The sequence below is a fragment of the Aethina tumida genome, chromosome 5, assembly GCF_024364675.1.
Source record: "Aethina tumida isolate Nest 87 chromosome 5, icAetTumi1.1, whole genome shotgun sequence".
NCBI lineage: Eukaryota > Metazoa > Arthropoda > Insecta > Coleoptera > Nitidulidae > Aethina > Aethina tumida.
In genome coordinates this window covers 129,675-147,881 of record NC_065439.1, presented here as the reverse complement: position 1 = coordinate 147,881, position 18,207 = coordinate 129,675, and the positions used below count along the sequence as shown (strand labels likewise).

The following is an 18,207-nucleotide window of genomic DNA, read 5'->3' as shown; positions in this document are numbered from 1 at the left end:
GTCCACTTTTTATTCATAGCTATCCAGGTTTTTTCTGACCACTTCTTATCAGTCTCGACTCCTGCACAGTCTAGTGGAGACATCCTATCATTGTCAGGCTTTGTAATACATATTGTGAATGATGCACCATCTTTCAGTGAATCCAGTTCCAATAACTTATTGTTGGTTTCGACTTGTTCATTGTAATTTTGTCCTTTTATATGTACAACGTGGGCTTTACTTAGTGCATTATTTAGCTGCACGTATATTTTCGTATCCTGGTGAAGTATGGTAAAATCAACTTCACCATCCTCAATCTGTATATATTTTCTGGTTGGGGAATTATTGAAAGGCTGAAAAATTAGGTGATGTTAGTTATTTTATAATAAATAAAAAACTAAAGTTATTATTTTAACTTTATATTGTTTAACTAATACATATGGTGCATAAATAATAAATATAAGTATAAAGAAATTAGATAAGTTATTTTTTGGTGGGGTGATTGGGTGGTAAAGGTGGTTCACATGTTCTGTTGCTGTGTTTCCTATAAAATTTTCTTTTAAGAAAATAGCCAATTTTAGATTGTAGTTTATGACTTTTGGGCATCAAAATTGCATCAAATCCAGAATTTTTTATAATAACTACCCTTTTATTGCCTTTAATTAGCTTTGGATACTTTCGTATTAAATAGAAAACACCAACGACATCCACTGTGCTAAGAATTAGAAAGCCTAAGGTCACCAATGTTATAACTACAGGTATATTTTTGTTTTTCAGAAATGATTGATCTAATAGATGCAGTGGAGTCCTGAAAGATATACAGTCGGAAGGTTTCGTTTTGGTGGAGGAGTTCCCCATAAAACATGCAGTGTAAGTTTCGTTGTAAGGCAAATTAGGCAGAACTAGGTTATTGGAAATTTGAGTAAAACATTTAACATTTTTCTCCATCGTAAAGTATAATAAATGGTAACCCTCATAGACTTCCAAGTTATCTATTATAATTTCAATGGAGACGTCATCGTTGTAATACAATTGATTGATGGTCAGTAAACTGTTGGTGATACTATCATGATGACTGAGTTCACGTCTGTCAAAAATTGGTACTACAGCAGGTGCCATTTTACAATTTATGTCGAGTAGATTCACTGCTGGTGTTGTTGTTATTGTGCCATCATCCTCGCTGGTGTCCTGATCACAAAACACAGAGTCTGAATAATCAAAATCGTTGTTACACTTAAATTGGCTCTGATCAAAATAGTCGTCTTTGTGCTTTTTAAAATAATCCTTGAACCACACCATACTACAATTGCACATAAAATTGTTCTTATTGATAAATATGTGTTTAATGGAGACAAGTTGGTCGAAAATTCCTTCAGGCAATATCTCAATTATATTATCCTCCAATTGTAACAATTCCAACGAGTCCAATCCATGAAATGAAGCAACGTCCAGGCTCAGTAGCTTACTTGAGGTCAGATACAATGAAGTCAGCTTTCTGGTCCTGACAAATGACTTTGCGTTTAAATTGCTTATCAAATTCTCCCTCAGGTCAAAGATGTTCAGGGTGGTTAAAATGTTCGTTGCATATTGACCAGTCATATTTTGTATGGCCACCGGATCATCCAAACAGTTGGTGAATTGCAACGAAATTAAAGTGTTGGCAATTTGACCGAAGACGTTGCTTTCAACTTTTATACTATACCCAGGGTTATCTAGTCTAAAGGCAAAAGTGGTTATTTTTGAGCCTTCGAACATGTTTCCTTTTAAATATTTTATGTGGGTTTCTACCAGTTCCAGTTCTAGAGGCCCAAAGGGTTTACCAGAGAAAGCTTTGGCTCCAATATCTTCTAGGTCGTTAGAATATATCGATAAACTCTTTATATCATTTGGATAATTGTTTAACCATCCTTCCTTCACTCTATCTCCTAGAGGAACGTTATTCAATTTAAGCTTAACTTGACAACCGCTCTAAAAATAAAAATCATTGGCACTTTTTAGAGGATGTAGTTTAAGAAGTTATACGAGCTGTATGTACTATAAATGGATGCCAAGTTACTTAACATTTATAAACCAATTACTTACCGATATATTGATGTCCATTAAGGAAGCCAAGAAACTTTCGAAGTTCTCCGCATCGTTACAGTGAATTTCACAGTCTCCAGTTAATGAACAAATAGATGTTGTTATAAGTTCCCCGTTCTTGATACTGGAGAAGCGTCTATTAGTGGAACCAGTTACAGACGTAGCTTCGAACCAATAGAATTTTAAGTAAATTATTATAAAAATGCCTATTATAGTGATCACTAAAATCGCAGCTGCCGTTAACTTAGCGTATTTTTTAAAGCATTTAATCGCATTGTTTGGTATTCTGAAATTTTATTAATAAAAACATTTATGTATAATATATTTTTATTACATACCTTTTAATTTTAAATTTATACTTTTGTTTCCGTTTCGGCTTATTCATGTTTCCATTTGCCATGGTATTAATAGAAATGAATTATGTGTTTAAATGAGATCTAATCATTCTGTTATCAAATAATAATACACAAATTTAATATTATATGTATATATATGTAGTGCATTTCAGGATAATTAGTATGAAAGAGCACTCTATTAATTAATGGCCCAAGATCAATATTTAATTAAGCTACGCACTACTAGATGGCGACGCAGGCTCCATCCTGTATACTTGTGTTTAAAAATTGGTTTTAAGATGACACTACTAATCCCATGTTCCCAAATTATCTGAGTCTGGTATGCCTTAATTTTTTATATACGAAAGAATTTATATTTTTCATATTATATTGTATGTTGAGATTATTTTCGATATCAGAATAGGTGATTTTTCATACCCTTAATTTAAATACATGCAAACAAATGTACTTTAAAAATAACTTTCTTAATTTGTATTAATTTTATGACAATGTTGTATTGATTTTTGATGGTATCAATTTTAAACGTTCATTTAGAACAAACTTTTGATTTCTTCATTTTCTTACTTATACACTTTAATTAAAAATGGTAAATATAATTTTGCATACTTTTATTGGATTATATTTTAATAATCAAAAACATTATTGCTGGGGCAGTTAATTGTCATCAATAAATGTATTTATAGAACCATTATTTTGGATAAATTTCATAATTAGTTAATGTATTTATTTTATTTATAGTATTTTATATGTTTTTAATGTAATAAATGCTTTGTGTCTATATCTGAAATTCATTTGTTTAATTGTACTACTAATTATAATTAATAATTGGTAATTGGTGATTGGTGTTTAATTAGTAATTGGTAATTGGTAATTGGTATTTGGTAATTGGTAATTGGTTATTGGTAATTGGTAATTGGTAATTGGTAATTGGTAACTGGTAACTGGTAATTGGTAATTGGTAATTAGCAATTAGCAATTAGCAATTAGCAATTAGCAATTAGTAATTAGTAGTAACTAATGCACTGTGCTGTTTCTAAATTCTATATTTTCACGTTCCTCCTACTGTCAAAGCTCTAAAACGTACTTTTTAGGAAATTAGTAATTAGTAACAATAAGTAATAATTAGTAACAGTAATAGTAATGGTAATAATTAATAAATAATAATAATAATAAATCATTAATGAATAGAAATCAAAGAGGCGATCCAAGCAGAATTTCGAGTTAAACCATTGTAGCTAACACATTGTTCTCGTTCACTAAGCTACGAAGACAGTGGCTGAATAGTGTAATTGTTAAATCTAAGGTAGTTTAATTTGTTGAGCATAACGTGGACGTGACCACCTTTATCCATTTCACTTGACACATACTCAGTAAACATCGTTACATTAGTTAATGTTGAACGATGCAGAGTAAATCCTTAAAGTTTATGGCCTACAGTCTACATGTACACAGTGAATATGATATAATTGAAATATTATATGTTAAAAACTATATAATTATTGAAGAATAATGTAACTAGTCATTTTTACATTCATTACTCTCCTTCAGTTATTATTACATTCTAAAGAATAATATTTATTTGCTGATGTTGACAAACTTTTACAAATTATGAAACCTAAATTTTATGTTAAACAATTCTAAATTTAGTTCTTTATATATCATTTTATAACGTAAGCTACTGCTGCAGGATGTGACCGAATACTCAATTTTCTGCTAGAGAGTGTGTCGCTGTTTTTTCGTACACACATTTAATATATCTCTTAAAACTAATTCAACTACCATAAACTGATATTTCCTTTTATTAAAAATCTTATATAATATTTGCGCAACAGAATGACTTCTTTCCACCAATATTAGCCTCAACAAACTTAACTTCAATTGTTCAGTATACAGCTGAGGCTAAGTTAGCAAACTGATGTTATTAATTAGGTATATATTCATTTTTATAAGACTTATTGTATTGACCCCGCACTAATAATTAACAAACTTGATAATTTTGATCTCAGAAGTCTTTTTGCACCGTATTTGTCTAATCGTAAACAATATGTAAGGTTTAATAATTTTAATTTACCTCCTAGTAAGTTCTTTCAGGTGTGGCTCAAGATTCAAGTTTAAGACCTCCTTTAGTTATACTGTTTGTTAATGACTAGTCCGTCCGGCTTAATTTTCAAACATCTAACTAACTGAATCTAACTAAAATCTGCAAATTTGCTCCGTAGTGGGAATATATTACTGCCTCTGTCATGCATAATGTCTCTCTCATAATTCAGTAGGATCAAAGACTTTCCAATCAGTATGTGTATACATACATTATTTTTTGATATTATTCTTCTTGTAAAGGTGTAGGTGTGTTTGTCTGTTTGTTAGACAATAAATGTTTATTACTATTATTATTATTGTGTTAAAAAAATCTCACAAGCTAAGTTTGGTTGGAAACGTTCCGACTGTTATTCTAAATCGTTTCCATTTCGATTCAATGGGTCACATTTAGATTTTTTCGCACATGAACTCAAATAAAATCACGCCGCCCTTTCTTCCGCCGAAGGGAGTTCAGTTTACATATGCGGCTTCGATATTCCCCGCTAACTGAACGGAAAGAACCCGTGATATACGATCGAGGCGAAGGTTTAACCCGTTAAAGAACGAGGGGTTGGGCTTAATGGATACACATATATCGTATATCGCATTTAACAGATGTACGTAAGTTTTCTGCATCACGACTCGCGTGTAATTTATAATTCAGTCGTGCAGGCGGTGAAAAACGTGTGCAATTATAAAAGTGGGTACGGTTATAAAAACGGCGGCTTTATTATGATTCAGGGGTGCGCACCTGAATGCTTATCTCTGAAACTTTTCAAATTGAGTTTCTGGGGACGCTTAATTAATGAATTATGACCTAAGGCGACGACAATTTCGGATTCTCATCTCGCCTTTTATGTAACTAACAGGGCCAGTTTCGGGGTGTTTAATTGTTTAAACAATGCAAAACAATGGAATTAATTTTAACAAGCTACGTGTAAACTTTTAATTACGCATAAACGTGTAACACTTAAAGTAAGCTTCATCAATTTTGGCTCCAAACATGTACCGAACAGTTCCATTAGGATAAATTCCCCAACAAACTAATATCACGCTAACCATTATGTATTATGTGAATTATGAACTGTTGTCGTTGCATACGTAATGCACACGGGTTTAATACAAGTAATATGAATGTGCAAAGGGACATTGCCTCCGCTTTGTAAAGTTCATTCTTTACCGCTTTACTGCTAGGCGCATATCCGATTTGGCTGCAATCTTGAATGTGTAATTTGCTGGTATTACTGTTGTTTGTCTTTCCTGTTTGTTTCATATGTCGCTCGGTTTTGTTTCGTGTTCATGTCTGCTACCCCCACATATTTGTTGGGTTTTTTACTTTAATCTGATTACAAAATACAAGGTGTTTCTGAATGAGGTGGTAATTTGGAAGCCAGTCCAATAACAAGTTATGAATAATTTTTTTTCTGAAGAATATACAGTTTAAAACAAAATTTAATATTAAAATTGTTTTTTCTCATATTTTTGTAACCTCTGGTATTTAAATTTGGGATGAGTTATGCTAAAATACATAAGGTAAAGTTGCTCCGGTTGTAATATTTAAGAAAAGGATCATACAAAATTTAGGCTTTGTCAAATTTTATAATTATAATTAAATTAGAAAATCTTTAAAGTAAAGAAAAATGTGGTTTTTTATTTAAATTTACATCGGCACGACTAAGTCGTACCGCCTGTAACTTAAGTCGTACCTAATAACTAAGCAACACTAATAATTTAAACGCATATTTTTATTAGTATGTTCACAGATAAAAACTCATAGGTACTTATTCAAATAATATAATTATCACATACACATTTTTTCTTCTTATGAATAAATTTTTTTCCTGAAGAAAATAAAACTTAAATCTAAATTTAAAATTCTAAAATCAATTTTTTCTCATATGTTTGTAACCTCAGGTGTTTAAATTTAGGATGTATATCCTAATACCTATTTATTAGGCAACATTAATAATTTAAACGCATATTTTTATTAATATGTTCACAGATAGAAACACATAGGCGCTTATTCAAATAATATAATTATCACATACATATTTGTTTGTTCTTTTGTTATCTCTACCACAAACATCGTGATGATCTACCATGATTTTGCATTTCTTAGGTCAGTTACTGTTAGGTCAAAGAAGCTTGATTAATGTGTAATCAACTCTTTCGTGTTCATGTTCATGTTTTCAGTCATATCTTTTGACCTACTTTGACATTCTTATTCAACCATTTAAAATGACGCCGCAACGTTGGTTTGGGGATGTTATATTACGTATGAACTTCTAAATCCAATAACTCCCTTTAATAATTGGGTTAACGCCTTATCCATATCTTCTTGTTTCCACACATTATAAATTCGCATTAATATGAGAAATGAAAGTAACTGAAGTTGAGAGTAGATAAAAATTAGAAATAATTTCTTAAGTCGTACCAGTACGATTTAATATATCATACTTGTGCGATCAAGGCCGCGGAAATTTAACTCCGGAAAATAACTAAACTAACCTAACATTAAATTCCACTGAATTTATATTTAATTTTATCATTTACTTGCAAGATTAACTACCAACATTATAAAAAATTAAAACAAACTACCTACCTACAATTCAGTGTAATACTACACATTTTGTATAAGGATACGGTGACGTAAATTCTGGGGGTTCGAGGTCGTGGGAATTGGCCACCAAACCTTAATCCTTATAGTGAGGGATCAAATGAAAGATCCTAGATAAATAAATCGTTGTTAATCAAATATTGTTACAAAAATATCATTGGAAATGATCAAAGTGGTTGTCGTACACGACTCTTCTATCATTTTCAATGGTTTAGTGGCACAGAAAATAATAAGATTATCAGCACTTATCTGGATTTCATGAGAGATTTAGAAGCGTCCGGCTGATCATATTGTTACAGAAGTTGGCTTTGATTGAGCTGTAATTAAATGGTTTGAAAGTCTAATTTAAAAACTTTTTATCCGGATTAACAAATGGAAGTGGTGTTCCACAAGGATCACTGCTAGGGTCTGCTTTGTTCAATTTATGTATAAATGATATCGTGAAATATTTGTATATTTGCAGACGATACAATGCTGTACATTGCTGATACTGATATTGATTTTATGATTGAAACTGTAAATCAGGAGATATCTGTGATTTTTAAATGCATCTATAATAGCAAAAATATAGATAAATTTTAGTTGTTGATGTTTATAGATAATCCTTATAAATTATCAATATATAATAATATGGATCTTAAAATCTATATTAATAATAGATCTAGAAATTGAGGAAATTGTTTTTTGCACTGTTTACTTAAGACATTTTTGTAAAAATATTCATAAGATATTTCACTAAACTAAATTTCTCATACATAATATGTTATATTCACTTAATTACAAACTAATGACATTATTTAATTTTGTAAATTTTTCGAAATTAATTTATTTGGACCTTGAATAAGTTCTCGCTGTTTCTATTACAATATGTTTTATTTAAAATGTAAAGAACATACATATTTACTAAAAAGTATTGTTGTATATTATCAAAGCTTAACCATTTAAGAATATGTCCTCAAGAGGATTTTTCAAAATTCAAATTATTTTCGGAGATATAACTATTTTAGTGAGGCGACGTCCAAACCAACGCGGCCGCAATATATGGAACAAAAGACATTAGGGATCGTCCCCGTCTACCTGCAATCATGTTGCCTCCTCAATTCTTTTGGTATTTTCGTGGTCGTAGAAGGTCCCATGTATGAAGCAGGAATAAATTGAAAAAATGTAAGTATAAAATATCAATTTGTGACTTAACTTTACTCAAAATTATGTTTTATAAATACTTGTCATGATTTCTCAAGTTCTACTGAACCGATTTACTTGAAATTTGGTGTGAGTCTTCCTTATACATTCCTCTATAGAAGCCAATTTTCAATTTTTACTATTTTTAAAAAATTCGGAAAAGTAAGTGTTAAAAATTAAAAAACTAATTGTTTTAAAGTTACAAGTGTTTTTTGAAATTTATATATGAGGGGTTGTATTTACTTCAGAAAAGAATTTCTTCATTATTGGACGTGTTCTACCAATACTTAAATGTTAACCACCTTTACATTTACCTTCTCCATAATTTGTGTATGGGACTAACATGACTTACGAATGACAAGTAAGTATCAGTGAGCAAATCCCCGACGTCAATTTCTTCAATAATAAATGAAAGATCAATAGGTGGAAGGAAAAGCGTATTTACGTAAGGCAACTATGTAGTTGTACAAGGAAGGCGACAGACAAGTGAATACATTAAGTTAGGGGTGATGGGGTGGGATAATAAAGACGTTGTCGGCGTCATGTCGATATGACCACCCTCTGAGACGCCTGAACTTTAACTAACGGCCAATTAACGTCTTCACTGCCAACTTAAACACTGCATAAATTGATACGGCGGGATCAGTCTTTCATACATGGACACTTCCATGACAATGTGATTAAGATATTTACGATAATAAATTGGATTAAATAAGATAGTCGCAGTTTAATTGCTTTACTCCTAAACAGCTTTCATAATGTAAAATTTCCAACTCGACATTTTTCTTTAAATTAACTAACTTGGGGGGGAGTTAATCGTAATCTCCGTTCAAAGATAAGCTAAGCTTTGTTTAATAGAGCTTAGTAAATTGAGTTTTGTTGTTTACCTATAAATATCCACTTGATCAGTTTTATATATTAGGGCAGTTACCCTTGTTCAAGTTTAGTTGGGAAAATTTAAGATTTAATCAATCACTACTTTAATTCATCTGTCATTATCAAATTTACAAATGAAGATCTGAAGATATTACACAAATTGATTTGAAAAGTTTCTGAGACAGTGGAGAAATTAGAAAGTGGATTTAAGACAATGGACCCCAGGCGATTCATCTTGAGCAATAAATTATATTTTCGCTTCCCCTTTCATGAAACAACCCTTTGTATTTAGATGTAAAGTTTATTAAGCCGATAATATTAAACTTTAATAGTTTGACATATATAATGGACAGAAAAACTCAGCTCTAACCAATTAATTTGTATATAAGTTGGTTGTATTTCTTGCGACAATAGAAAGGTAATAACCATCCCGAACAATACTAATACCAGTGGGTAGAGTCTGAAATGCTAATTTCTTTGGGTAACGAAAACAAACGGTTGCCATGGAGTAAATGAATGTTCTCATGTGTAGCCTGTCACATGTCAGATAGTAAAATTAATTATCGTCTACAATACTCTCATTTATAGACAACTCCCTGTAATACACCGAATTTTCAGCCGACAATTTAACTTGATTAGTGCCCGCCCGACTAATTACTATTTATCATTTTTTAATTGCTTTTTAATTGGCCTTTTGCCAACCCAATTTATTTCGTCACTTAATTTACTATGGACACGAATGGAGGTTTGAACAATAGTAATGATCAGATAGATCTTGTTTAGATTTCACATGAACAATGTCGGATAATTAATTACGATTTTTTGTGTTTTAAATAAATTAAAACCGCCACAAATTAAAAGGATAGGGTCAAAAAAATGAGTATTAGGTAATTAAATCATTTATTATTGGGAGGGTATATCATCAGCGGCAGTTCCGGAAACAAGATGGTGTCGAAAAGGCGTACGGCCCATTCTCCGGAGGGAATTTGATTAGTTGTCCCTCAGGTGACACGTGCAATTACGACCGGCTGAGACTGCATTGTAGGAATGCTGGTGTCTAAGCGTTCCGGATAATTATTGGCCTCATAATAATTTAATGATCCTAAGTAATTTCCCGTGTCCACTCCGCAACTCCGGTCCAATTTTATTACCGGTACGTGTGAAATGCACGACAAAAGCTCTTAAGATAAGACTACGTGCGGCAAAATTAATTTTATAAAGCGCGAAACTTTCTATATTCTGTTTGTACTTCGGGCACTATCTGGGTCGCGTTCTAAATTAAAAATCCTTTTTGAAATTGGGTTATGCAAAACGCTGTCTATTTTCTAATGCCGAACTTTTACCACCTACGTTATATATCACATATAAATTTTCACGCGTATATTACTTTTGCCATGCACTGTTTATTTAGGCAATTTACGTAAAAATATTCATAAGATATTACTCTAAAATAAATATGTCCTACATAATGTAATTATATTATTTTTTTATTTTGTTTGTAAATTTTATGAAATTAATTTATTTTGTAATAATAATATTTTATTCCTTAAATTTAAATAAAGCTTTTATTTCATAACAGAAACAGCGAGAACTTATTCAAGGTCCTAATAACAGCAATTTCTTTAATAGTATTGAAATGTAAATCACAGTCAGCTGAAATACTATTAAAAAATGAAAGATTTACTGTTAATTTTTAGTGTAACTGAGCAGTCAGTATTAAAATTATTATCATTTTATATAATATATTGTGTGAAGAATACGATTAACTACATAATAATATAATATTTTGTTGCTTTCAAGTATACTTATTTATAATAAACGTTATTCGTCAGACACTATAATCATCCTTTAATGCTCTTCTTTCATGTCGAACCTAATTTATCACACAGTTTGCCCTTAGGGCGTCATAACAACATCAATTTACCTTTTTACATGAAATTTAAGTTACTTGTCTCACATTCTTTCTTATCATCCTTTATTCATCATATATTTAACATAATTTGATTGATCATTTTACATACATATATTTTATCGAGATAAAGTGCACCTTATGAAACTGGTAAATTATTCTTTTCTGGAGTAATTAGATGCATATTACTTATTTATTATGTAAAAACTAATTAAAACAGATTCTACAAAAAACTTTTTCTAAAATCTCCATAATTGGGTTTTTGGCATCTTTAATTAATAAAAAATTGAAATCATGAGTCTTAAAGGTCCACTTCTTTTTATCCAAAATAATCATCATTTTGAATATTTTATCTAAATGGCAATTAAAAATGAGATCACGTACTGAGTTTGAAAAATTTTGTGTTTAATCATTGAACTTGATGACTTGTGCTTTTTATAATTTCCCTTTGGGTTTCAAGCTCTCCTTTTTTCCCCCGTCAATATGTATAATACGTATTTCGATATTCTAGTTGTATTATAATTTCCAAAATCTAAACATAAAATTATTACGTTAAATAAGCTCTTTATGTTAAAGGTTATTTTATAGATAAAAGTACATATTTCAAATCAAAAGCATATTTATTTTGCAGAGATGAAATCACTACAGGTTATTGTCATAAAATACAAAGCCATTCAAATAATAAACTTAAACAATGATATAGTCGTTTTTAATTCAATTCCATTTCCATTCGCCGGTAGTAATAGTCAATTAAAAAAATGTTTAGGATAATTTTTAATGTTAATTGTGATTAATTTCAATATTTATAATTTAATACCAAAAATCAATGGGCTAACTTATTATTTCACATACATACATTTACCTTAGTTAATTAGTTTTTGAATACTAACTTATTCTATAAAATTTTTTAGTTTATTTCTTTTTTAAAAAGGGCTTTTTACAATTTCCTGTGGATTTAATTAATTTAATTAATATTTAATTGTTGCTCAGAGTGTCAATAGATTGATTTAAACATTATGAAATTTCAAATTTTAATACTAAAAGTTCCAAATTTTCACTTCTATCTATGATTGCTGTAACTTTCTAATTTCCGTATAAATAAACTGAAACATGACAAAATCGTTTTTGAACATTAAGTGTGTAATGTCATTCAAAGGAATATTTTAGTTGATACTTTTCCTTTTAAAAAAGAAAGCACCTTAAAATATTACGTGCTTTTTATAATTTCCCTACGGATTTCATGTTCCGCATCCTCTCTTCTAGTCAATTTGTATAATATGTATTCAATATTCTCGTTGTATTAAAAAAAAATGTTGCTTTATTTTTTATAATATCAAAAAGAGCATAGAGAGAAGTTGGAATATAATGAATTAATACAAATCAATGATAACAGTTGAACCACAATGATAATTTTATTTGCATATTTTGCACTAAACAACTTTAGAAAGTTTATAAAAAATGATTATTTCTAGTTACATATGAATTATAGCAACATATTAAAGCATACGAGAGATTAAAGTGCAAAATTCGAATTAATAGCAATAATAATAATTATTTATTCTGCACACGTGACATCACTAGATTATTATCAGTGAAGATACTTAAATAATAATATTGTTTTACAATATTTTAGTATGATTTCTCTTATAATAGATCCTTCCAGAATAATAATAAATGATGGGTATAAATGTTAAGTTTCAGTCACTTTAATAATACCAATACATGACAAAATCGTTTCCATTTATAGGTGGAATTTTTGTCCAATTCGTTGCTAATAATAGCCCACTAAAAATAATTCAAGGATAATTTTTGGTATTTGTGTTTAATTTCAATATTTATTATTGAATACGATGACATTTCAGTAGCCAATTAACTGATTGATCATTTTACATGCATCATTTTATTATTTATCAAACAATTTGTGTGATATGTATTCAATATCATTGTTGTATTATTTTTTTTTTTTTTTTTTGATAATGTATTTTCTACACTACACTGAGAGTGAAAAAAAAAAAAACATTTAAAAAAGTTGGAATATATGGAATTAACTCGAAATGATAAAAAAATTTAAATGTCATATGTATATACTTTTGTTTAGATTTGTTTTAATTTTACATTAAATTATTTTAGAATAGTTTATACAAACTTTTTACTAGAGTTAAATATTAAGATGGGCCAACAAGTCGACGATTCCATCGATTGTTTTTAATTTCCGACACTGGAAATTTTTTTCCATTTTTTCTTCAGTTCCATATGGCAAAATTTCGCCATTACTTGATCGAACAGAAAATTTCTATTTACATTTCTTGTATAAAACTGAAAGCTGTACAAAAAAGGTACCTTATAATTTTTTCATAACTCTTACCGTTTAGAAGATATGAAGAATTCAAAAATTTTCTGTTTTACTTCTAAATTTTATACATCGTAGACAAATAAATATTATAAAATGTTCAACTTATATTTTTGTAGAGAATTGAATACTCTACAAAAAATATATTTAACGGATAAGTTTAAAATATGTATTAAAAAATATTTAAATCAGTACGCATTGGGATTCGAATGCGAATCTTCTTCTAAATGATTAGAGTAATCGATTAACCACAGATACCTTTTTTTAAGAGTGTTACACATTTTATAATATTTATTTATCTAAATTTTATAAGTAAAAATGAAATTTTTGTTAAATTCTTGAAACTTTAATCTCCGCTATCTTCTAAGTTATGAAAAAACTGTTAGATATCTTTTTTGAAGAGCATTCAATTTCCTACGAAGATATACCATTGTTGCACATTTTATAATATTAATTTATCGACGAGTTATAAAATTTAATTTTAAGTAAAACAGAAAATTTTAAATTCTTCTAACTTTGACTTCCGACATCTTCTAAATGATAAGAGTTATGAAAAAATTGTAAGGTACCTTTTTTGTAGAGCCGTCAATGACGACATATGGATTTTGTCATATGGAACCGAAGAAAAAATGGAAAACTGAGATGAGGATGATCTTATTAAAATTAAGAGCTCATCATTGGAAAGCATTTTCCATCTAATATTTTGGTTAATATTTTTAAGGAGGCATATTAAAGTATTACGTGTTTTTTATAATTTCTTTGTGGAATTCAATGTCTGCTTCTCTTCTTATCAATACGTAAAAAATGTATTCAATGTTCTCGTTGTATTAAAAAAGTTTTCACTTTACTTTTTATAACATATTTATTTTCTATACTTGAAATGAGAAAAAGTGGTATTCACAAAAGTTGAAACATTACGAATTAATATGAAATATTGATAAAATTTAAAACAGTCTGCCATTCACAGAATTTAATTTACATATTTTACAATAAATTATTTTTTGAATAGTTTATAAGAACTTTTTAATTATAGCTGCAATGAAAAGGTTAAAATATATTCAGGAAATGAATCGAAATTACCAACGTATTTTATGACCAAAAAGAGAAATAATAAAATAAAGGATTGACATTTACTCTACGAATTTAAAGGCACTAGATTATTAACCATAAAATATATTTAAATAAGTAATTATGTTTTTATTTTCAGAATACTAAAGAGTTTTCTCAGATGATAGACACCCACAAAATAAAAATAATTTTTATAAACTTCCAATTTCATTTACATTATTAATAACTTAAACATGGCAAATCGTTTTTAAATCCATGATTGTGTATGATAACTTTTGTAATAATAGCCTAATAAAAAAATTCAAGGGTAATTGTTGGCGTTCGTGTTCAATTTCAATATTTGTCATTGAATCCGACGACATTCTAGTAAGTTATTAGTTAATTGATTATTTTACATACGTAAATTTTATCGAGATCAAATTCACCATAATCAATATTTGAATATTAAATTTACAATGTATTTTTGACGTAATATTTTAATTAAATTAAAATTGTATGCTTTTTTAATTGGTCCATTGTCTCTTTTCGTCAATTTACACAATATGTGTAAAATATGTTCATTATGTTAAAAAAGTTTTCAATTTCAAACTCCAGACATTAACACTAATTTCATATTTGATCATTGAATACTATAGAAATTCCTGTAAGCAACTGATTGTCTAAAGATTTTGCGTACATATATTTTAACTCACTACATTTTTTCTACTTTCATGGCTGTAGACGAGGACTGTAATTGGTGATTGAATATGATGAAATTCCTGTAAGCATTTGATTGACTGAGCATTTTACATACACACATTTTAACTCACTAAATTCTTTCTACTTTTATAATTGCAGATATGAACTCCAGTTTCAAAATTGATCATTGAATACGATGTAATTCCTGTAAGCAATTAATTGATTAAACATTTTACATACATACATTTTAACTCATTATATTCTTTCTACTTTTATGGCTGCAGAAGTGCACTCTAATTTCAAAATTGATCATTGAATACGATGTAATTCCTGTAAGCAAATGATTGACTGAGCATTTTAAGTACATACATTTTAACTCATTAGATTCTTTCTACTATTTTCAAAATCTTGATTGTTATAAATTCATTCATTTTAATAATAATATAGTTTTTTGAGTTTATGAGTCATTTACACATCAACAAATATAAGTTATTTTTGTCTAAAATTTATACTAGTACATAATAAAACTCATGGCAATAGAGATATTAGCCAATAATAGCAAACTAAAAAAAATTTCAAGGATAATTTTTAGTGTTTGTATTTTATTTCAAAATTATTTATCTTTCATTGCGATGACATTTCAGTAGACAATTTTGAATAAAAATAAAATTTAATTCAACAATTTTGGCAAGATTTTAAATTAATTTGTTTACATTGAAATTTTATTACTCAGTTAGTCATAGTCTAAAATAAATTAATGTTTTTTATTGTTGGTCCGCATAATGACCGAAAAGCTTTTTTAATAAATAATTATCAATCAGACAATTTGATACCTATCTGTGGGGGTTATTAATAATGGCATGTAATATCGAGTTGTTTTATTTATTACATTGAAAAATCCAATTTAATTTTCACCGTTCCTCACATAACTAGCGTAAAAACATAAATAAATGTATTTATTTAGCGTTTATCTTTTACGTGACCCTCATCTGTTTCACATGTAACATGTAACACGGGCCCTGTTATCTACTGTGGGATTTAACATTCTCTATATGTATGTGTGTACTTAAATAAAAGGGCACTCAAATTTACATGTTTCTCATATCGCTTTTAATGAATGGTCTGCAATTATATTAAAACATATGTTTAAAACTTTTACTATTGTACTACGTAAGTTTCAGTGTAAGTTGTCAACCCTTAACTAAATTTTTGACATTGATAATTTGAGGACACATAACAATTATGTGTAAAATATTATTACACATATATAATATCAATGTTATTGTTGTTGTTTACTGATAATCAATGGTTTAATCTTCTCTTTGTTAGTTTATATAAATATACAAAATTAATATTATTGTTTTTTTTAAATATATATATTATTTAATGTACAAGTTGTTTCCAAAATGGGTGGTAAAAATTTAGTAACAGTTAGAACATGACTAATAATGAAGATGTCTAAATAAATTTTTTTTCCTGAAGTTTTTTCTGAAGAAAATATAGTTCATCAAATTTAAATTTCAAAAATTGTTTCTTTCACATGTTATTATTGTTATTATTGTTATTACTATTGTTACTGTTATTATTGTTATTATTGTAATTATTGTTATTATTGTTATTATTGTTATTATTGTTATTATTGTTATTATTGTTATTATTGTTATTATTATTATTACTGTTATTATTGTTATTATTGTTGTTATTATTATTATTGTTGTTATTGTTATTATTGTGGTTATTGTTGTTATTGTGCGAAACACTTAAAATTTTTTAAAAATATTCGGTGGCGATGAAAAGACAATCACCCCCACATTCTACACTACTCTGACATTATGGAAAAAGTTTATCTTGTTGAATTATAGGTGTATATTTTAGGATTATACATACCAAATTTAAACACTATCGGACCAAAAGTTATAGAAATATGAGTAGAAAACCTGAAAACTTGAGGGGCAATAATTTCTTCAGGAGAAACTTCACTATTGAACGTCTCAAATTTTGACCATCTATTTCATATTTTCTTTGGTGTGTGTCAATTAAATGATCTGGAACACAATTTTGTTATTTTCAAATTAAGAAACAACATTAATTAATTAAAATAAGATGTAATTTTATTTTTGATGGTTTAATAATATATTTTTTTTAGTGTAATCCGGTAAATTTGGCGAATTTTCCGGAAACCTCCGCAGACCCATCGGAATCAGTAAATAAATAAAGTTAAAACTTGAGCCCGAAACGGGTCAAACTCTCGCACATCGCAAACAAACATCGCGACGCTCTCGGTGTTTTTTCCCCCGTTTCCGATTCCGACGTGCAACGGGGACCGATCGCGGGGCGTCCGACGCTCCGGAATGTGGCGGCGCTTGCGTGTGCGACGCGTCGCGACGTCATCGAGAGCGCCGCGGCGGCCGCCCGACCTCCTCGGTACTTGTTAGATTCCGCCAGTCGCAGCGGGCGAGTCTCACCCGGACCACGACCGACCCGGAGCCGGTTTCGACCAACACGATCGACAGCTCGGCAGCTCGTTCGCGCGGACTTGTGTCGGGGCGACTTGGGGACGTGGTGCGGCACCAAGTGACCGGCGACGCTCTTTCGTTACGCCTCCCAGCTAAGGCAAGTGGCAAGCTTTTTTTAAACAATTATTCATTCGTTAACATCAATAACTCAATAAATTATCCACTTATTATCCATCAATAAACATTTATAAATATTATAAGAAATATTATTTATGGGATTTACACCACCCAAATAAAATTCCATCATTTTCAACTTTAAATTTGACCAATTTATTCGTTGTTTCTGTATAATTATTCTAATTATAATTAATATTAATCGTATTTCTTGTATTGTTTTTATTATTTACTCCATTTTATATTATTACATGCATAAAAACAATAAAATTAATTACATATAATTAAGGATTTTCCTGAAAATGATTGCTGCGAATTTTTCCTGCAAATTCAATGTATAATTTACGTCCTGCAATAACATTGAGATTATTTATTCAAACAATACCCCACATCTACCATAA

At 29.2% G+C, this 18,207-nt stretch overlaps 1 protein-coding gene across 1 annotated transcript in view; it reads left to right on the top strand.

Moving 5' to 3' along the window:
- The first annotated feature begins 17,635 nt into the window (after window positions 1-17,635).
- Window positions 17,636-18,207, top strand: part of LOC109606796 (5-hydroxytryptamine receptor) — a 47,591-nt gene continuing 47,019 nt past the window's right edge. The window contains exon 1 of the mRNA XM_049967744.1: window positions 17,636-17,789. The gene's annotated coding sequence lies outside the window, so the exon portion shown is untranslated. The remainder of the gene's footprint in view (window positions 17,790-18,207) is intronic.